The following is an 8,946-nucleotide window of genomic DNA, read 5'->3' as shown; positions in this document are numbered from 1 at the left end:
TTGACTAGTTTCCATCCGTTGCTTCTTGTCCTGCTTTCAGGTGCTTTGGAGAATAGCTTGACTCCCTCTTCTTTGTGGCAGCCCCTGAGATATTGGAACACTGCTATCATGTCATCCCTCACCCTTCTCTTTGTTAAACTACACATACCCAATTCCAGCAACCGTTCCCTATATGTTTTAGCCTCCAGTCCCTTAATCATCGTTGTTGCTCTTCTCTGTACTCTTTCTAGTCCCAACATCTTTTTTACATCGTGGTGACCAAAACTGGATGCAGTATTCCAGGTGTGGCCTTACCAAGGCATTGTAAAGTGGTATTAGTACTTCACGTGATCTTGATTCTATCCCTCTGTTAATACAGCCTAGCACTGTGTTGGCTTTTTTGGCAGCTGCAGCACACTGCTGGCTCATATTGAAGTGATTGCCCACTTCACAGTTTGTAGATTTTATATCATTTAGTAGCATAAGTTTGGAGTATAAATATTTCCTTATTTTCCAGGACAGGTGGTTTCTTATAAATTGTAAGTTTTTCAATTTTATAAAGCTATCATGCTTTCCTCTAATTAGATGCTAGCTTACAAAGTCATGGACCAAACCTAGGTACGTGGCATTCCTGATTCATGTATGACAAAACTAGTTGCACCCATCTAAGCATTAATAATTAAGCTTGCAAGGAATATTTGATGATGTGAGAAAATATTACGTATAAACATCATGTTCTACAAAGATATTTTAAACAACAGTCTTTATTTAATAATTGTGTTCCTGATTCAAAATGTCAGCATAGATTTGGAAAGCAGAAGACACAGCAGCAAATATAAATATCACATCAGTACACTGAAAAAAGCTTTTTGGCCTCTGACTTAAAGTGTAAGTTGCTTTAAAAATTTTTGGCCAGAAAGGATTGATCATGGAATTTTCCTGGCAAAATTTCAGAAATCTACATCACTAAAAAAAACACAACAAAATTGTGTTTTACTATACAAATGCATTTCATTAATGCACAATATTTACCTAATAATTTATCCATTATTCAAGAATAAACATAGCAGTTTCTAATGCAGACCTTTTGCTCAGCTCACATTGAGACAATGACAGTTCAGTGCCCATCCATGTACATTAATTGTGCTACAAAAGAGATAAAAGTCATCAAAACTGAGTGAACATTTGAATGGAAAATATAAGCCTGGAATTATTTTTATATAAGTTTCACACAATTTTCTCAAGTCATAAAAGTTTTATGAAAAGAAATTCAAATTTTTTTTATTGAAAAGTTTTTCAATACATTTTATCTTTAACAATCCCTCCCCCCTCCCTCCACCCAACCCTTCCTAACCCTCCCCCCTTCCCCCCTCCCCGACTTCCCAGAGCTAAATACAAGGTATAAAAATAAAAACAATCATAAACAACCATACGTTAACAACAATAAACTATTAAGTCTATCGCACTCTAGCTCATATGAAATGACTACAAGCAATACTAATATCGCATAAAAAAACTTATAGAAATGCTAAATGAAACTTTTTGGTCCCATATTTGTTCTGGATATAATCAATCCACTTTTTCCACTCCATAATATAACGTTGTTGCGAATGGTCTTTCAAATAAGCCGAAATCTTTGCCATTTCCGCCAGGTCAGAAACTTTTAGAGTCCATTCTTCTATAGTTGGCAGATCCTCCTTCTTCCAATATTGACCTACTAAAAGTCTTGCTGCCGTAATTAAGTTCAACATCAACTTGGTGTCCACAACAGTAGTATCTGTAATTATGCCCAATAAGAACAATTGCGGACAAAACTTTATCCTTTGCTTAAAAATCTTCTGCATATTCCACCAGATTTTAATCCAAAAAGCTGTTAAAGCTTTTTACAAGTCCACCATATATGAAAAGCTTTTTACAAGTCCACCATATATGAAAATACGTTGCGTCTTCGCCACCACATCTCCAACATTTAGGTTGGTAGTTCGGATACATACTTGCAAGCTTTTTAGGATCTAAATGCCACCTATAAAACATTTTGTAAAAGTTCTCTCTTAAGTTTTGAGCTTGTGTAAATTTTACGTTCCTCACCCAGATCTTTTCCCAAGTGTCCATTGTGATAACTTCTTGAATATTCTGAGCCCACTTTATCATACAATCTTTAACAAGTTCTGTTTCTGAGTCAATTTCTATCAATGCAAGATATATCCGTTTGATATGTGCTGGACCCTGATTTCTAATTTGCTTTACCAAATTTTCATCAGTCATTGAGAAACCAATTTTCTGGTCTTTCCACCTGGCCCGTAATTGACCATATTGAAACCAGGTTTGAACAATCTTCTCATCTCGTAAAAGATTATATGGCTTCAAACACCATACGTTCCTCTCCAAACTTAAGATCTCCTTGTATGTAGTCACATCATGTTTGAAGCCAACAGAAGAAATTCAAATTTTGAATATGACCTAAATACATGGTTTGTCGTAATTTTTTATCTTAGGTAATGCAAAAGTCTCATAATATGACCAAATATATTGACTTTGAAGGTTACATTCTTATTCACATTTGTACAAAAGGGAACCCCATTATCCTTACTTGAATTATCTTCAAAAAAGCATAAAATTGTGTGGCTAGTATCACAATTAATGTCACTGTCCATATTATAGTATAGAAGTGCAATAAGACTACTTGTTGCTTATTATAAAAACAGGAATTACTATAAAAATTGCATTTATATTAAGTTTAATTTGAATTAAATTTCAATTAGTTTTTTAAAAAGGCATGTACCTTTGGTGTTTTCAGATACATAGATACATACTAGTTTGCAGACAAATGCACTCCCAGGTGAGATATACTTTCTCTCCAGCCTTTTCCTCATTGCTATCAAAAAAAATGTTTTTTCCATATTAGCCAGAAACAAGTGAAAATGGAAAATTCTGCATAAATATTTAATATTACTCAGTGTTATTCAGTGATAATTTTCTCCCAATGATTTATCTATTTATTTTCATTTAGAAAATGAATAGATTCATAAGATATTTTATAATATATATCCCATAAATTTGTTGAACATGCAAAACAACAGAAAAGCCTTGCAACTTTGTTGGAAACTTTCTGTCTTCATGGCAAATCGTGATAGCAATAAAAACACTTACAAGTGTTTACAAGTGCAAAACACTTACTATTACCACAGTCAACTTGTATTCACGTGTCTGTCTCTTCCTTAGATTCTAGTCCAAATATTCTGGTTTATATTTTCCATCTTCTTCACTTCTTGCTGTTGTTTTAAATTAATCCACATTATTTCTTCAGATTTGGCTTCTCAGATATATGATATATTTCATGTTCGGGAATCTTCAATGCAAGATATAGGTATATAATATGTGATTATATATTATATTAAATAGCTACATGTCTGGAGATTCTCAGTCATCCAGATCATGGTTGTCCCAAAGGAGCTTTTTCAGACATTCTGAAGTGAAGAAGCTTCTTGGATGAGAGGCGAAACATCTTCAAGGAAAAACAAAATCCATTTGCCTTTTGAAAAAGCACCTTTGGGACATTATATTAAATAGTTAGAGAGATCACAGATTAATTTACCAATCCAAATATCAGGAAACACAGTAGCAATGTAAAATAAAGTTTTAACAAATTTAGAACAAAACGTAATTTGTGATATTGTCCTAACAAATGTTACATGGATCTCATGCTGGCATTTTGTTAGATATGCCAGCTCATATTGTTACTAAGGAAGAACATTCTCCATGTCTGTAGGGAGCTTAGCATTGCCAGAAACAATCCAAGCCTTATGATTGCTTGTTGTTTCAATAATGGCAAAGAGTTTCTTGAATTGTGATGCCCTTGTCAACTCTGTAGTCTGAGCTGAGACATCTTTTGTTTATATACAAACCTGAACCTTGATTTTGTAGTGAAGAAGGTACTGAAATGCCTTGGCATAAAAAATAAGAACCATTAGAATAATATAAGAAAACATTTGGTATTTATATTAGCTGAATAAATATTAACAAAAGATGAAAGTATGCAATTAGTAATGGATTACATACAAACGTGCATGCAGGCAAGTTGACACAATATGTTGCAAATAAGCTTATATGACTGAAATCATGTTACACCCAGTTACATAGACCACACATTAACATTTCACACCCAAAAACATAAGCTCCCACAGTTCTTTCCTCATTGCATACACGTATAGCCTGGTTCACAAAATGTCTGGTTTATTTGGTTTTGGTTTGTTGTAAAAATCCACATTGTGATTTATAAAGCAAACCATGGCTTAGCATGATCATGCTTATTATAATTTCATCAGTAAATGCCAATATGCTTTCTTAATACCATTTGGTAAAGAGAAAGCAGATTCTGCCATCAAATCTCAAATCTATCAAAAAATTATATGAATTGTTTCCAGATGACAGGTTTCTAATTCTACAAATAAAAAAAGTGCAAATACTCCTTTTACATGAATGTTCTGGAGAAACAGAAAAAAGAAAATCAAAGCAACCTTTGGGTCCCTAAAAATTATGTAAATAATGTATACTAATTACACATTAAAGTTTCTGTTCAATGAATGCAATATTTTCTATGTGTATTTTAGAAAGAAATATTGACTATATGTAGAAATACACAACATACTTTTACCAAAGATATTGTTTGCAATGTTTTTCCATTTTGCCATAACATCAGATGTATAAATATTATCAAATGCAGGACAACTAGTAATATGCTAGATTTCGTTAAAAAGCTATAAAACAGTCAGCTTTTAGGAAAATTTTATGAATTTCAATCTGAATATTCCTTACATGGTTGAGTCTTCTTGCCAAAATTCCTACTTAAACAAACTGTTTTTCTCTTATAATAAACAGATTCAAATTGATAGCAGTTATGGATTGTTAGGTGCCTATCAATTTGGAAATCTTTTCCTGCATACTTGTTCAATTCACTCTTGTATAACTAAGCTATTTTGAAACTATTTACACGTACATATTGTTGATTACCTTTCCTTGAACCCACCTCAATTGTCCAATATTGGTAGAGTCCTTGATACTTCCTAAACTGAATGGGCACGTGACAAATGACCAAAAATAAAAATAAAGGACCCCAAAACAACAACAAAGTCAGTCAAAACCTTTATTAGAAGCAATCCAATTGGGAGCTGTTCAGGGGCTGCTCCAAGGCGTCAAAGCAGTAGACAAGAATCTCCTGCCTTTCAACAGATGCCACTAAAAAATACAAAAATTAATCCAGCTGTTTTAGCTACAGGATTTGCAAGTTAACATTGGTTGCAAGAGTGTAAACTATACACTGAATCATTAACTAGAGTAGGTATTACTGGTATTAATACCATAACAGACTACATCTCCCATTCAGGGACAAAATATATAACTGAATCACCCATTTCAGGAAACATAAAAGCAGGTAATTCTGAATCAGTATTTTGTACAATATATAGGATATATAAACTGGCTTAGTTTTACCACAACCTTGATCTAATATCCACACTGAAAAAAATGTGAAGAGCTGAATTCAACAACTGTATTAGCTGCCCTGAACTAGAACACCTCAGATGGAGAACGAGTGCATATGTTTATGTATAGGTAATCCTCAACTTTGTTGTTGTTGTTGTTAGTTGCGAAGTCATGTCTGACCCATCGCGACCCTATGGACAACGTTCCTCCAGGCCTTCCTATCCTCTACCATTTTCTGGAGTCCATTTAAGCTCACGCCTACTGCTTCAGTGACTCCATCCATCCACCTCATTCTCTGTCGTCCCCTTCTTCTATTGCCCTCAATCTTTCCCAGCATTAGGCTCTTCTCCAGTGAGTCCTTCCTTCTCATTAGGTGGCCAAAGTATTTGAGTTTTAGCTTCAGGATCTGGCCTTCTAAAGAGCAGTCAGGGTTGATCTCCTCTAGGACTGACCAGTTTGATCGCCTTGCAGTCTAAGGGACTCGCAGGAGTCTTCTCCAGCACCATAGTTCAAAGGCTTCAATTCTTAACAACCACAATTGGGACCAGAATTTCCACTGCTAAGCGAGGCAGTTGTTAAGTAAGCTGAGCCCAATTTACGATCTTTTGCCATAGTTAAAGCGAATCACTGCAGTTGTTAAGTAAGTCATGCAGTGAATCTGCCATAACCCATTGACTTTGCTTGTCAGATTCCAGTCGGGAAGGTCCATATATGGCAATCACAGGACCCTACAATGCTGCAACCATCATAAATAGATGCTGGTTGCCAAGCTCTTGAATTTTTATCACATGAGGGCGGGGGATACTGCAATGGTCCTAAGCGTGGGATGTCATAAATCACCTTTCCAGTGCTATGGCAACTGTTCAGGTTTTCCAAGTTTACCTAAACTTACAAGTAATTTTATTGCTGTTGATATAGAGCAGGGGTCTTCAAACTTGGCCCTTTTATGACTTGTGGACTTCCACTCCCAGAATTCCTCAGCTAGGCACGCTAACTGAGGAATTCTGGGAGTTGAAGTCCACAAGTCATAAAAGGACCAAGTTTGAAAACCTCTGATAAAGAGATTGTCTTTTTTTTTCTTTTACCGACAATTTGTACAAAGGGAACTTTATATATATTTTTAAGTCCCCTCAAAAAAACTACATGAATGTTTTTTGTCTTTGTAGGTAATATAGAATCTTTGGAGAATGCTCATACTATGCCAGTCTGCAAATTTAATAATTATCCACCTTACCTAAAAAGGGAATCTATTACAGACATGGCTTCAACCTCATGGCTACACATTTATTGTATTAAAACAATACAACACAATAAAACCAAACCAGATGATATGCAAACCCATTCAACATCTCCTCCTGATTCCTTGGATTTCTTTTTAAGGTTTAGAAACAACTCCCATTCATGGTAAAGGAGTAACATCCTCGCTTCTAGCTTTCTACCACAATACTATTTGTGTAAGAGCATACTGTTTCCTACTAGAACAAAGTTGCTGGAAAATCCATGATGCCCCAGCTAAAGATGCTACATGTAGGTGCAGACTAGAAGAGTCTTGGTTTTGTAGAGCTGCTCCACGTGTTATCTATTTCAGCAGGAAAAGAGTTAACTCGGAATAGATTCCTTCCATGTTCACGTGACACGGTTGATTTAGAGATACCCCCTCTGCTAAATAGGTTACAGAATTCACATGACATCAGCTAACCTTCCTTGACTCGGTTGAAAGTGCCAAAACAGGGCCCTTAACATAAATAGCGTCATAGCAGAAACTTCCTTAGATGCAAGGATATTACTCTTTTCCCCCGAACGGGAGTTGTTTCTAAACGTCGGGCTTTGAGGGAATAACTTCCACATCGTTTAGTCTGCCCAGGAATCCTTGAGCGCCCTTGGGATTCAGGGGAATTTTGGAGGATGCTCAATCCAAAGCAAGTATTGACTGCTACACACCACAAATGTTAAGTATTTGTGGTGTATAGCCGTGAATACTTGCTTTGAACTGAGCATCCTCCAAACTGAATTGAGCTCCTGTGCAGCTACTGCCACCAACTTACTTCTCAGAGTTGTGGTAAGAGTAATAAGAACGGCTACGTTCATTAGGTTTTACATTATCACGGGTGGAGTGCTTTTGCGTAGGGAACGTGTTTTGTTTTTTTTTCCTAACGTAGGACCATCTTCGACATCACAGGAAAGCAAGGGCATTATCTTTTAGCAATTTTTCTGGGAAGCGAACGGATATACTACCACCATCCCTTCCCCCTCCCCACCCCCCCCCCCCGGAGCATGAGGAGATTGCTCCTTCCTTTTTATAAACCGCCCGCCTCAACGTAAAGCTTGCCGGGCTTCTTGCAAGCTCAGTCGCGTCTGCGCGCCTGCTCGCGAGATCTCGGAAGCTTGGTTTTCTTCCTCCACAGCTGAAGAGTCGGGGAACTTTCCTAGCCGTCCACCTATCCGTCCGCCCACGGAGGAGCAGTGGCTTCGTAGGCCCGCCCATCCTCGCTTTGAGCCGAGCGTCGGTTTTATAACCCGCCATCTGCCTCAAAGCGCTTCTCCGTCGCGAGGAGGCGGAGGCAGCAGCAGCCCGCCGGGCGGATGCCTTCTTCTTCTTCTTCCTCTCCCTCCTCCCTGTAGACGACGCGAGGAGGACGCTGCTTCTGGCTGGGTCGCCCTGCAGGGGAAAGCGGGGCCACGCTGGACCGAGGCCTCGCTCTTTTCTCTGAAAAGGCGCTTTAGCCAGCCGAGGCTCCCGGCTGCAACGCGGCAGACAACCTCAACCCCCGAAGCACGCCGGAGCCGAGCCAGCATCCGCGAGCTCCAGAAGCAGCGCCCGAACACTGCTCCGCCCTCGCCGGGCCAGATCCCTCCCTGCTCGGGCTTTCCTCCGCCTCCCCGCTCCCCTCGCGGCGGATGCTTTAAAGACTCGTCCCCGAGCCGCGCGGCTGTTAGGCGATTGGCTGCCGCCGGTCGGCTCTCGTTCGCTCCTCGGCACCCGGCTTTCGCTTGCCTCAGGGGAGCCCGGGGCGGGCGGGCGGGCGGGGGGGAGGGAGAGAGGCATAAACGGAGGGCCCAGCGGTAGCTTTTGCGCCTGGCCGGCCCGAGAGCAGCAAGGCGTTACACACGTGTCGCGACCGCGTTGGCTTCTTCGGAAAGAGAAAGTGTAGTTCTGTGTAGGCTCGCTCAGCCGGCTTCCTCCTCCTCCTCCCCTCCGCGATCCCCCAGGGAGCGCTGTCGCCTTGGCGGCAGAGATAACGAAGCGTGTGGCGTTGCTGCTTCCAGCCGTCCCTCAGACTTCGGGAGACGGACCGAGGGTGGTCCTTGTCTGTGGGGACGTGAGGTAAGAGAAAGCGGGAAGCGAGGGGACGGGGGGGGGGAGTAGCGGAGATGGAGACCCTCCCCGCCCGTGGCTCTTCCCTTGTCTCGGGTTTCGAGGAGCGGGACCCCGTAGGCGGAGGGGCCGGTAGCTGCGGAGCATCACCTGGTGCTGCGGAGGGGCTA

The 8,946-nt window shown here is 39.9% G+C and overlaps 1 protein-coding gene and 1 long non-coding RNA gene across 3 annotated transcripts in view; one reads left to right on the top strand and one right to left on the bottom strand.

Annotated features, from left to right (window-relative positions):
• Positions 1-1,060: 1,060 nt before the first annotated feature.
• LOC310635819 lies at positions 1,061-7,449 on the bottom strand. Its single transcript, XR_014491533.1, has 3 exons — positions 3,157-7,449; positions 2,793-2,854; positions 1,061-1,125 (listed from the first exon to the last, which is right to left on the bottom strand). It is a non-coding gene; the product is annotated as an uncharacterized lncRNA (long non-coding RNA).
• Positions 7,450-7,865: 416 nt separating this feature from the next.
• Positions 7,866-8,946, top strand: part of SLC12A2 (solute carrier family 12 member 2) — a 49,498-nt gene continuing 48,417 nt past the window's right edge. Inside the window, exon 1 of one of the 2 annotated variants that reach the window (XM_083355094.1) lies at positions 7,866-8,785. The gene's annotated coding sequence lies outside the window, so the exon portion shown is untranslated. The remainder of the gene's footprint in view (positions 8,786-8,946) is intronic. The other variant, XM_083355093.1, reaches the window with a different exon arrangement.

The sequence above is a fragment of the Vipera ursinii genome (genome assembly GCF_947247035.1).
Source record: "Vipera ursinii genome assembly, chromosome: 2".
Lineage (NCBI taxonomy): Eukaryota > Metazoa > Chordata > Lepidosauria > Squamata > Viperidae > Vipera > Vipera ursinii.
Note: the sequence above shows the minus strand (reverse complement) of the source record. Positions and strands in the feature narration are given on the sequence as shown.